Below are 14065 nucleotides of genomic sequence, written 5' to 3'. Positions count from 1 at the left end.
GGCGGCTTTGCTCCCGGTGCCTCTGGTCTGCTGGGGACCATCTCCAGCAGACCAGGGACACCGGGAGCAAAGGAGGCGGAGGGGCGCTGGGGTATAAGATGAAACCCTATCTTTTAATTAAAAAGATAGGGGGTCGTCTTATACGCCCAGTCGCCCTATACACCGGAAAATACGGTATCTTGATAACAAGATCTCAACTGAGAGAGAAAGCAATGGTGTTTTCTTCAGTGGATCACCATGGGATATTTTTATAGTACTTATTACAACATTGCTTTAACTTAGGTATTGAATCTTCTCATGCATATTTATCCCTTTTTAAAGATCATCTGATGAAAATTGCCTCTCACCTTGATTAAAGAGACCTTTCAGGATCTAAACTTGTCCTAATAAATATTAATCTGCATCCCAACAGGAAATCAAAACTGTCATCTCATGTTTAATGTGGGCTTTTTACCTCTCTTTCTCTAATTGTTATTTTGTAGACATTCTATAAATATTTTTTTTCATTAGCAGACTGATAGCATAGCCTTCAAGCAGACATCTAGACTTCTCTTCTGGCACCTCATACCCTCTTCATTATGTAAACAACTCAGTCTCCGTTGTAACTCCTTAATTGGTTTCATTTGTAGACTATAAATGTTGTTTACATGTTTCTTCAAAAGGATGCAGAATTTAAATGAAGCGACAAAAATGGACTAAATCTTTACTTGCAGAATAATTTTCTTTCTCTTTTGGTTTTTACCTGGAGGATCCAGTTCTCCAAGGTGCAGTGTGCCTCTCAACTACATTGAGGTCAGAATAAATTTCAGGATTGGGCCTGGAAACCTCTCAGTAATAGGTTAACTGTTGCAGCATAAATAGCTACACAACATGTAAGTACAGCATTTGCCAGAATGTGTTGGAAACTAGTAAATATACACAGGAACCTTTTCCTCATTTGCTCTCCATCCATCCTCCTCCTTTACATCTCATCTGATTTTTTTAAAACAAAGAATATCATTCAAAGTGTTTTCATAATGATTTTATACAATTATAAAGGAACCACCTTACATAGCAATAGAGAGACACAAATGTCAAGTAAATGCAGCTTCACTAGGAAAGCTAGGCCACAAACCCATGCCTCTTGGAGAGCACAAAGGCCTGCTGCGATGAAACATGCTGCACATTAGAAGCAGAGTAAAATAGTGATAGAAATGTAGCCGTATTAGTCTGGTGTAGCTGAAACAAAATAGCCTATACTGGAACAGGATACTAAACTCCAAGAAGCTCTGGGAGACAGACCCATAGTCTCCTATAGACAACCACCTAACCTCAAGATGATTCTTACCAACAACCACAGGACATACCACACTAATACCAATCCTGGTACTTTCCCTTGCAACAAACCCCGTTGCCAGCTTTGTCCACATATTCACTATGCTGATACCATTATTAGGCCTAACCAAGTGAGTTATAAGATCAAGAATACATATTCCTGCGCATCCAGAAATATAATTTATGCTATCATGTGCCGAAAGTGTCCGTCTGCTATGTACATTGGACAAATGTCTCAGACACTTCGCCAAAGAATCAATGCCCACAAAACAGATATTAGACAGGATCACAAAGAAAAAACAGTTTCTTGCCATTTCAACCAGAAAGGACACTGTCTCAACGACCTAATTACCTGCATCCTACTCCAGAAGACTTTCAAATCTGCACTTGAAAGGGAATCCTCTGAACTGTCATTCATGCTAAAATTCGACACTCTTCAAGGGGGGCTCAACAAAGACACCAACTACCTTACCCATTACAAAGATAGCTTCCCCAATTATCACCTCTAATATCATTAACTCACAGACATTTACCTTCTCCCCCCCCCCCCGCATCCCTCTTCTGTTCTGAAATTTGATTTGTCCTTTTCATGTGTGTTCACTTTTTTTAAATTGTATCCTTTGGTATATATGGTTGTGACTATTTTCTTCCACTATTTGATCTGAGGAAGTGGGTCTGGCCCATGAAAGCTCATCATTTAATAAACCATCTTGTTAGTCTTTAAAGTGCTACATAGTCCTGTATTTTATTAGAAGCAGAGGGCTAAGTAAGTAGTGGGCATAGGCAGGATAAGCCATTACTATCAGCAGCAGAAAGGCAATGGGGGTATGTCTACACTACCCCGCTAGTTCGAACTAGCGGGGTAATGTATGCATACCGCACTTGCTAATGAAGCCCGGGATTTGAATTTCCCGGGCTTCATTAGCATAAGCGGGGAGCCGCCATTTTTAAATCCCCGCTGCTTCGAACCCCGTGTAGCCGCGCTACACGGGGTTCGAAGCAGCGGGGATTTAAAAATGGCGGCTCCCCGCTTATGCTAATGAAGCCCGGGAAATTCAAATCCCGGGCTTCATTAGCAAGTGCGGTATGCATACATTACCCTCCTAGTTCGAACTAGGAGGGTAGTGTAGACATACCCTGGAGAAGTAAGCAGAGCCCTCTAGCCTGCATCCCATACTGTCAAGAGACAGGAATTCTCAGTGGCTTAAACACCTATATGGGCCTCTCCAGCCTTGGCAGCAGCAGCTTCTCTCATTCATGGGAAGCCATTCAAAACATCTGTTGTCCACAGCAGAGCTCTCATGGCCCCTTTTACTAACAGGACATCACCAGGACCACCAGCTGAGAAAACCCTCTTCATCTTTTCATTAGCCAACCAATATTCATCCCCCACCTGGTCCATAAGCTTATTTTCTTAGACTTCTTCACCACCATTCTCCTTCTACCCCTTCACTCCTTTACATATGAGTATGTGTTATAAGTCCCCCTGTATGCCAGTCCATAGATATGAGTGGTTACAACCCCAGTTACAGGGCCTTGGCTCTACTGCTCATGTATTTAGTATTTACTTTTGTCTTTCTAGATTATAATTTCTTTGGTGCAGGTGTGTTTTTTCATATTTGTTTAGAAAGCATTCAGTACCAATTGGACACTTCCATAAGATAATTTATAGTTAAATAATCATGTTTGTGAAGTATTATGTAATCCCAAGAGATAAAAAAAAGAAGGATGGATTATGGCTGATGAGATAAAATTAAAGGGGATAAAGGATGGAGAACAGGAAGGTGGGGGGGGGGGGGGGGAATCAGACCACAGCTCCAAAGTAGGTAAAGCCATATATTATATCCACCAGACTACTTTTGACATTTAAAGGCAAGACTACTGCATTAGGTTGTATTGGTGAATAATGCCAACGAGGAAAATAATGAAACCAAAACGAACATAAACATGTATCCTAGAGCTAATTATACATATCAACTCTATCTTTTTGCTTTTGTGTTCGTATCCCTCAATTACATTCTTCACATGTTTTTTGTATAGTAAGGGCCTCTGTACAGAGACCTGTAATCTTATAGGTATGTAAATCATCTAGCATATTGCTAGAACTACACAAATACATAATAGTAAGGGCCTAGATAATAGGCCCATTATTGAGCTGATGTTACCCTGCCATCGAATAAATGTTTCTGATGCAGTAATTAGAGCTGGGGAAGGAAAACTGAAAAATTTCAGACTTTTATCTTAATACTTCATCAGTGTTTTGAAACACTCATTTTTCTAGACAGTTCTAGCAGTAATTGTATTATTTGTTCAGAAAAGACCTTTGATACTTAAATGTCAGTCATGTAAGTGGCACAATATATGTCTATTATTTAAATAAAGATTTCAATCAGTATAGAAAGGAGTAAATATATAGCTCACTGTAAATATGAACAATATTCTCCTTTTAGTCAATCAATTATAATTTGTCTTCATCAGTATTTGACATACCTTCCTTCTTTGCAAGTTGTGCACTGACTGAAAGAGCCTTGAAATATGAATTAATGAATGAAACAAGGGAAAAAAATCTTTCCAACCTGAAAGCTAGGATTCAGTCTCTCAGCCTATCGGAGATTTTTCTCCCTCCCTCCCTCTCATCCTTTTCCCACCCCAGAAAAAGTTGTTTTTAATTGTTCCAATTGTCATTTATGATAGTGAAAAACAAAAAACATTATAGCATTTAACAGATTTCTGAGATATTCTTTCATTCAGATGAATTTCATTTAAAAATCCTAGAGTACGCTTGGGCATATCTCCACTATACGGTGGATCAACATTGCAGTGATCAATTCACTGGCCGTTGATTTATTATGTCTGCTTAGACACAATAAATCAATCTCCAAGTTCTCTCCTGTTGACTCCAGTACTCCCCCAGGACAATAAGAGTATCTGAAGTAGATGGGAGAGCTGTCCCTACCAACATTACTACACAAAAGACACTATGGCAAGTACATCAACTTAGCTATGCTATTTGCATATAGATAGCCAGAGGGGGGTTAGTGTGGTCAAGGCCTAAGTAAGTTTGCCTTAAATAAGATGTTTTCTTTTTTCAATGACCACTAAGAATTTTAGTAATAAATTTCCTAACCCTGTCTTCCACCTGTGTGCACACAGAATTTCATACACACCCATCTGCAGTTCTTACATTCAAACACTCATACAGACACTTCAACAGAACTTGTTCCCTATCCAATTATTGGTAAAACTCCCATCAGCTTCAATGGAAGCAGGATTGATCATATAAATATCATACATTTGCAGAGCACCTTTATTTCCAAACCATCCCAAGGGCTTAACATATGAATCAAATCTAGTAGTGACTTAGGCAACTTTTGTTTTTTGAGTTAATAAAGTTAGGCACTTAAATTCATATTTAGTACTCTAAATAGAAGCAGCCTGTGTTCTACAGGAGTTGACTGCCTGCAGATAAAATTAAATTCAACTGGAATCTGGTGTGGTTCTGCAGAAGCAAAGTTACACCCTATTTTTAATAGCAAGTGGATGGTTTGAAACTGTTGACTTGATACTACTGGATGGAAGGGGGGGAGCAAGTGCAATATTTCTTTCTAGTTTGGACAGAACTAAAAAAAGCACATAAAAAAACCAACCAACTAATGGGAAAACATCTGACCTCTTCAGAGCATCAAAAATGATGTCGTTAGGACTCAATTAAAGTTTTAATTACAGATTTGGGTCAGTTCTTACCTGAACTAGTCTGGCAGACTTTACTACAGGTTTAACCTCCCTGATCCGGCACCCTTGGGACCTGACTGGTCCAAGATAAAGGGTTTTATCAGACCAGGGGAGATCATTTCTGGCACCCTTGCTGCTGTCTGCCTCTCTCCTCCCTTCCCCCCACCCTGCTGCCTCACTGGGCTTCCCAGTTCCCCCAGGCAGGCACTGGTGATACTGTGACACACTATCCTCTGAATCAAGATTGAACCTTTGTTCTTCCATAGGATAAAGGATACTGTCTTGCCATATATGCCATCTTCTAATGTCAAACCAAGGTCCTTACTAAATGTAGCTACAAAGGAACTGCATCACTTTTTAAAAAATAACGTAGAATAATTATTAACCCCGATGCCTATATAAATTGCACCTTTTCTATGGAGAAAACACTGCTTCATTAACTATGTTTATGAATAGCCCAACATAATCATGATTGGGACCTTTGGGTGCTACGATAATAATTCACTTGGACTGTGTCTACATTGGCATCCCTTTCCGGAAAAGGGATGCTAATGAGACACTTCGGAATTGCAAATCCGCAGGGGATTTAAATATCCCCCGCGGCATTTGCATTTACATGGCTACCGCTTTTTTCCGGCTCGGGGTTTTTGCCGGAGAAAAGCGCCAGTCTAGACGCGATTTTCCAGGAAATAAGCCCTTTTCTGGAAGATCCCTTGAAAGTAGGAATAAGGGATCTTCCGGAAAAGGGCTTATTTTCCAGAAAATCGCATCTAGACTGGCGCTTTTCTCCGGCAAAAACCCTGAGCCAGAAAAAAACGGCAGCCATGTAAATGCAAATGCCGCGGGGGATATTTAAATCCCCCGCGGATTTGCAATTCTGAAGTGTCTCATTAGCATCCCTTTTCCGGAAAGGGATGCCAATGTAGACACAGCCCCTAAGTATAGAAATCTTTTGTAGGATTGGTAGCAAACTAACGCTCCAGGGAGTCTAATTCCTGGATCACATTGTTCTGAAGTTTAATCCAGATCTCACTACAAATTTTAAAAAGAAAAATCTGATGCCTTTTCAGATCTTTTCGCTACACCTTCCTGGTCATGTTCATGGGTAATTAAAAGGTCAGATCTGAAAATACTTGCACTGTGGGGGAATCAGCAGGTACCCGCAAGTTCTAAGACAGCAAAGCTTTTACAGATTCATTAGCACATCTTTACTGGGAATATTCTTAAAGATCAAAACAGTAATGTTCTCTTAAGGGCCAGGCACCTCTAGCCATCTCTCAAAAAGCAGAACATTAATGCATGTTTCAGAGCATGATGTGCAGACAGGATGATTTATTAGCAATTAAAATGAAGGAAAAGATAGTGAACTCAATTGTTGTGCTACAAAGCCTGCAAAAAAAAAAAAAAAACCACCATCGCCAACAAAAACTAAAACCACATCAAACACTGGCCATTTTTGTCCTTCCCAGCCTGCAAAACATTTGCCTTATAAAAGTTTGAAAAAGTAGTGTTCCGCAACAGCACATTTAGCTGCCATGCAAGACCAGCTCAAATGTTCAAGATGCAGATCATGGAAAGAAATGCTTCCTTGGTCAAACCCACAGTCATACAAGGAAACCAAGACTACTAGTTCATTGTCCTACAGCAAGCCCTTTCTATTCTTTCAGGTTCTTATACACCAACCATTTTTCTAGTATGGGGAGAGGGGTCCTTCCAGCATGGCTGATTCTTGATTTTTTTTTTTTAATCACCCAGTTGAAATGTTCCATGTTGATGGATGTGCATATGCCATCCTACTGAGGACTCTAACTCTAAAGCATTTTTGCCTGCACTAAAATAATTACGAGTATTTTAACATGAGCACATATGACTTTTCCTTCATAGCCCTACCATTCAGGACCAACACAGGCAGGTAAAGAATGAATCCAGCATTTCTTTAAGATTATGAGAATTCTGGAGGGAAGAGGGGGAATGGGACCAGAACACTGTAACCACGTTCTGCATCTATCTTCTGTCGAATGTAGAACACAAAATGCATGATGGAGGGAACACCTGCTGAACTTCAACTGAGTGAGATCTTTGTTCTCTGTTATTATCCAAATTGCTTTCCAGTTATGCAGTAGACTTCTAAAATCAAGCATCTGAAAATCAACACCCCTTTAACATCAAGTAGCAAGGATAGAGAAACCCTATGGATTTTACACCAATACTTTTATAAGATTAATCAGAAACACTTAAATGAGTGCACTTTTAACCTACAAAGTTTTGAGTGACTGCTTGTATCATTTATACACAGAATAAATGCGCCCCATTGTCTGCGCCCTAATCACCTTCCTCTCCTCCAAGGGTTTCAAAATGGATTCCTCGAGGACCTGCTCCATGATTTTTCCAGGGACTAAGATGAAACTGAGATGGTCTGTAGTTTCCCAGATTCTCCTTCTTCCTTTTTTAAAGATGAACATTATATTTGACTTTTTCCAGTTGTCTGAGACCTCTCCCAATTGCCACAAGTTTTCAAAAATAATAGCCAATGGCTATGTAATCACATCAGCCAATTCTCTCAGCATCCTCTTAGATGCATTAGAGCCAATCGCATGGACTTGTGCATATCCAGCTTTTCTAAATAGTCCTCAACCTGTTCTTTTACCACTTAGGGTTGCTCACCTCCTCCCCATACTGTGCTGCCCAGTGTAGCAGTCTTGGAGCTGACCTTGTCTGTGAAGGCTGAGGCAAAAAAAAGCACTGAGTACTTCAGTCTTTTCCATTCAATATGGGTCCCACACTTTCCCTGACCTTAACAACATAGCTGTGGAAACCTTCTTATTATCCTTCACATCCCTTGCTAGCTGCAACTCCAATTGTGTTTTGGCCTGATTACTCAACCATCTCACCGTCACTGTTTTCTTGTTTGCCACATACTTCTACTGGGTGATCTATAGCAGATGCCCATGTTGACATTATTCTTGTTGCTTTCACCTCTAATCTTAACCAAAAGAGTCTCAACAGGCTATTCTCCAGTTTAATGGAGCTATAAGCAGTCATACTGCTCTCTTACCTACAGTTCAACTCCTCCACCTTTTCTTCCCCTGAACAGTTTATACCCATCCATTACAGTGATCCAGTCATATGAGTTACCCTACCAAGTCTCTGTTATTCCAGTCACATTGCAGTCCCTTTACTTTGACAGCACTTAGAATTCTTCCTGTGTTTCCAGACTTCTTGCATTTGTGTACAGGCACCTACAATAACTAGCTGACTGCTCTACTTTCTGAATATTAATTAACTTTAGTTTATTAGAAAAATACCTTTTAGTCACACACATTGAACAACTTCCTTCTGAATTCTGGCCCACCTTTTAGCTGGTTTGTCTGTAATCATGAAGTCAATTCATCTTTTAATTTGACTGCTCCTTTGCATCCCACTTGGCTGCAGTCTGCAAATCTACCATTTACCATCCTAATATAGCCAACATATGACACTTCCTCACTGCTTACTCCCCTGGAATTGGAAATTCATGCCTTTGTCATGGCACATTTTGTCTTCTCTGATCTAACATCACCTACAACTATAACAGGTTGGGATTTTCTAGACAAAACTTTAATACAAATTGCCAATTCATCAAAACAATTGTTATGGGCCAGAATAACTCTCCAGTCAAAATGAATTAAACAATGAGAGCACAAAATTACCAATAATCCAGTGACTAGGACTCTTGGATATGGGAATCCCTGGTTAAAATCCCAGGTCTGCCTGATTCAGTGCAGGGATTTGAACCTAGTTCCCCTTCATCCCAGGTTAGTTGTCTACGCACAGGTCTATAGAATGTCTCTCTTACATCCACAGACCCATGTCCCCACAACCACAAAATGAATTTTTCATTATTTATACAAACTGGAACAACTTCAACAAGAGAGATTCTAACCAAGATGGAGGTTCTGTCCATACTACCATTTATGTGACTCAACGTGTGATAAAAGCCACCCTCCTGAGCAACATAAGTTATACCAACCTGGTGCAGACAGTGCTATGTCAGAGGGAGAGCTTTTCCCACCATCACAGCTGTCACTACTCAGTCAGGGCACATCAGACTGAATGGAGAGCTTTCTCTCATGAGTTTAGAGTGGCTACACTAGAGAGTTTACAACAGAGTAGCTGCACTGGTACAGCATCATGAGTGTAAGCTCTCTAGTGTAGACATGGCCTGAGTCTACAGCCTAGTGGCTAGGAAATTAACCAAGGAGAAGGGAGACCAAAGTTACAACTCCTAACTCCAAATAAGGCAGAGCAGAGACTTGAATCTGGGTTTCCCACATCCCAGGCAAATGTGCTTATCAGTGGATTATTGGTGTGTGTGTGTGGGGGGGGGAGGGTTTAACTAAATTTGTTTTATTTTAATTCAGAACAAATGAAATTGCAAAAACTTGTGAAAGAGGTTTTTTCCCTGGCTAGGCCAGGGCATCTCTTCAGAGTAAGGCAACACATTTTTTTTTACCCATACATGCAAATGGAGTTACATCAACCTGCTCATAGATGTCTGCTCCCTGTTATTTTTAAATACAATACAAAGAGATTTCTCATCATTACAGATCTCTTGTTGTCTCTCCTCCATTGCTTTTATCCTACCATAGATACCCTGTTCCCATTTTTCTTACAGTATTCTTGCTTCTGCTGTTGCACCAGGTAGCTCCTGTCTCCATTTGCCTCACTGATTCTCCAGTCTTATTAGAATGCAGCTCTGAAATCTCTTCTTCTATGCTGCCTATAAGTAGTAAGTTGTCAACTAGTTTCATAACCATACTTAATATATTATTAGACCTTCACACTTCTAAGATTTGTCTACTTCCATTGTCATACCTTATAACATTTCGTACTGTCCATTATTGCAACTGGTACGTATATGAACTGTGCTTTATGCAATTCTATTTTAATGTACTGGACATTTTCTGACAGGAAATATGAGTGCTCATAGCAAAAGGGTCTCAATTTTTCAGTCCCAACATGCTTTGAATAATTGTCAGCATTAGACATTCCTTCTTCAGTGTGTTGGCATTAAAAAAGGCAGATTGACAAGGAGGTGGGCAGATCATTTGGATTCAGAGTATAAGAGCAAAGAAACCTTTAGGATAATTACATTAAATATTATTTCCCCGAGGCAGCTAAATGAAAGTTTTTAGATCTGCAGGACTTGTATAAAGTGAAATGAGATTCTGCAGCCTCAGAAATCAGGTTTTGAGTGAATTGGAAAAGTATCTCTTTGGTACAACTGTTCCATAATATATTTCCTGGTGGCTCTCTCACCACATTCCCTTACTGTAATGAGATTTATATACTTCATTCAGTATAATCAATAATAAATTGACTTCTTTAATCTTAATAAAAATGTGTAGCTGTTTCTCTTCCATTCAGATAGAAAGTCAGAGAAAACTGGAGAAAAGGTGAGGTCTAATCTTTTGCTAGGCACATACTTCAGCACATAGATACTAGATTGATAGGCATTACAGAAAACCCTAAGTTAGACAGACAATTAATTCTGTCTGCAGATTAATCAGCTGTGCATATCTGGAAGGCACACAGATGTCTGATTATATTGTTGCTTCCTGGTCATATTCAAGATGCATGCGGAGGATCAGAATAATTCAAATAAAAAGGTTAAATCCAGTGGTACTCATGCTCCTCCATCAGGTTCAGTGCTTAATAGCATTAACCATATTATTTGGAGTCTCACACACTCACATTCAACTGTTTCTGAAGGTTTCCATCTCAAATATTTATTGCCGTAATAGTGTTTGTTTTATAAAGTTACTAATACACAAGTTTTGCTGAAATTATATGCCACTAGAAGAGTTCTTTTTTTTTTTCTTCAAAAATGAATTGCTGTTTGCCAGGAAATACTTTGGACAATAGTTTTAGATAGCACTTTCACCCAGAACATTCTTTCGCAAATTGGAGTACATTTAAAAGAAAAATGAGTTAAATAAATATTATTTATCAGAAGTAAGGAATGGACAAAAATCCCAACTTCATCTAGTGTAAATCATCTTAAGTGCATTGAAATCAGAAGACCTACTTTGGTTTATACCCTTTGAGGGGCTAATCTAAAAAGGTGCTTTGGAACAGTTTTAAAAATAAATTTCCTATAGTGCGTTTAGTGCATACTGACAGGGTGAGATTGACATGTCTTAAGTCTGATCTAAGAATAGTACAGGTTGCACCTCCCTAAACTGGGACTCTCTGGTCTGTCAACATCAATTGTCCAACTGGAACATGGATTTTCCTGGGCCTGAGAGCCCCAGCGCCTGGGAGTCAGGCAACAGAATGGTCAGCAGCTGGGAGCCCTAGAAGCCCAGTTGGCCTGGCAGCAGCGTTTCAGGGGAGCCAGGGCCCGGGCACTAGCAGCCCGGCCAAGAGCTGGGGCAACTTGGTAGTCCAGCGTGGGGGAAGGGGAGTTGGGTTGCAGCATCCCAGCTGCCCTCAGGGGGCTGGGGAAGCCACAGCCTGATGGCCAATAGGAGAGCTAGGACCACAGCATCACAGCAGCCCAGCAGGGGAGCCAGGGCCATGCAGACACCAGCCTGGCAAAGGCACCGGGGCCATAGCAGCTCAAGAGCCAACTGAGCCTGACTAAATGGTGGATAGCCTAGCCGGGCTGATGGAAGCATGACCAGCCAGGACCAGAAACAGAGCCAGCAGCAGGCTGGAGGGCTTGTGGCAGGGAGACCTCCCATAGTCTGGCAAATTCTCTCATTTGGGACTAGTCAGATCCCAAGGGTGCTGGACCAGGGACGTCCATCTGTACAGCATGGCAAGTTTTCCCAGCTGCTAGTTTGATGGTGCTTCTGATCCTAAATTTAATGGATCTCCTCATTCAGAGTGACAGGCTATTCCACTTCCCATATTCATTCAAGTCTTTGGCCTCTTCACTGAAGCTACTACCAATGGTGCTTACCTCTACTGTAATTAAAAGACAAGGATCATATTATTACTTAGTATTTATTTTTAGTGGCCTCCACAAAGCACTGGAAAAAGTCAAATCAGAGAAGACAGCAAAATCCTTGCCCCAGGAAGCTCATAGTTCAAAGATGGAAAAGTGAACAAGTAAGGAATCATAGAATACTAGGACTGGACCTTGAGAGGTCATTGAGTCCAGTCCCCTGCCCTCATGGTAGGACCCAGTACTGTCTAGACCATCCCTGATAGATATTTATCTAACCTACTCTTAAATATCTCCAGAGATGGAGATTCCACAACCTCCCTAGGCAATTTATTCCAGTATTTAACTACCCTGACAGTTAAGAACTTTTTCCTAATGTCCAACCTAAACCTCCCATGCTGCAGTTTAAGCCCATTGCTTCTTGTTCTATCCTCAGAGGCCAGGAAGAACAATTTTCCTCCCTCCTCCTTGTGACACCCTTTTAGATACCTGAAAACCGCTATCATGTCCCCTCTCAATCTTCTCTTTTCTAAACTAAACAAACCCAGTTCTTTCAGTCTTCCTTCATAGCTCATGTTCTCTAGACCTTTAATCATTCTTGTTGCTCTTCTCTGGACCTTCTCCAATTCCTCCACATCTTTCTTGAAATGTGGTGACCAGAACTGGACACAATACGCCAACTGAGGCCTAATCAGCACAGAGTAGAGCAGAAGAATGACTTCTCTTGTCTTGCTCACAATACACCTGTTAATGCATCCCAGAATCATGTTTGAAATTAAGTGGAAGAGGAATAAATTTACCCCGCTTGTTTCTTTTTGTTGCATGAAATGCATCAATGTCACTCCTCAAGCAAAAATCAATTATGAAAGTTTCTTACAGACACTGGACGGGCTGGCTTCAGGAATGATTTCCAGTATAAGCCATCAAAGTCCCTAGCATATTGTAAAAAATTACAAAGGGAGCTCACAAATCAGAGAGTCTAGGCACCAAAAGGGCAAATTAAATTCAGTGTTGATAAATGCAAAGTAATGCACATTCAAAAGCATAATCACAACTATTCATACAAAATAACAGGGTCTAAATTAATTACCACTCAAGAAAGGGATCCAGAGGTCAATGTGCATAGTTTTCTAAATCATCTCAATGTTCAGAAGCAATCAAGTAACCGTTAGGAAATGGATAAATAATAAGACAGAAAATATTATTTTGCCACTATATGCCACCATGGGATATCCACACCTTGAACACTGAGTGCAGTTCTAGTCTTCTCATCTCAAATAAAAGTTATATTAGCATTGGAAAAGATACAGAGAAGAACTCTGTGATAAGGGGTCCGGGACAGCTTCCACAGGAGGAGAGATTAAAAAGATCTAGACTGTTCATCTTGGAAACGACGTGACTGGGTATAGGGAGAAGGGAATGTGGTAGAGGTCTATACAATCATGACGTGGAAAATGTGAATAGGGAACTTTTATTAACTCTTTAAAATAACACAAAGAACCAGAAGTCATTCAATGAAATTAATAGGCAGCAGTTATAAATCAAACACAAGGAAATATTTCACAAAAGGTACAGTCAAGCTGTGGAACTCTTTGCCTGGAGATGTTGTGAAGAACAAAAGTATAACTAGGTTCACAAAAAATTGATAAATTCACAGAAGGTGGGTCTATCAATAGCCAAGATGGTCAGCAATGCAACCCAATGCTCTGGGGTGTCCTTAAGCCTTTGATGGCCAGGTATTGAGATGAGCTCAATAAAGACATACAATATCGTAACTGCTGGATGCATTACATGTCAGCTATGAAACCCATATTAATCCTGATTATGATTGCAAGATTTTATATATATATATATATATATATATATATATATATATATATATATAAAGTACTCATGAGACCATTACTATTTCTAGCTCGTTATCTAGAAATCAGGGTTCTCATCAGTGTTCCCTGTAAACTGTACATTTCTGTGGCCACCCAAAAAGATTCAAATGCTGCAGAGTGCCTACTCTTTTGTGTCCACTGCTGGTGTACATTCGCACATACCATGGTGCACATAAAATCTATTCTGCACATACATGGAAAA

This window comes from Pelodiscus sinensis, chromosome 6 (assembly GCF_049634645.1).
Source record: "Pelodiscus sinensis isolate JC-2024 chromosome 6, ASM4963464v1, whole genome shotgun sequence".
Classification (NCBI taxonomy): domain Eukaryota; kingdom Metazoa; phylum Chordata; order Testudines; family Trionychidae; genus Pelodiscus; species Pelodiscus sinensis.
This window is presented reverse-complemented; position numbering follows the sequence as displayed.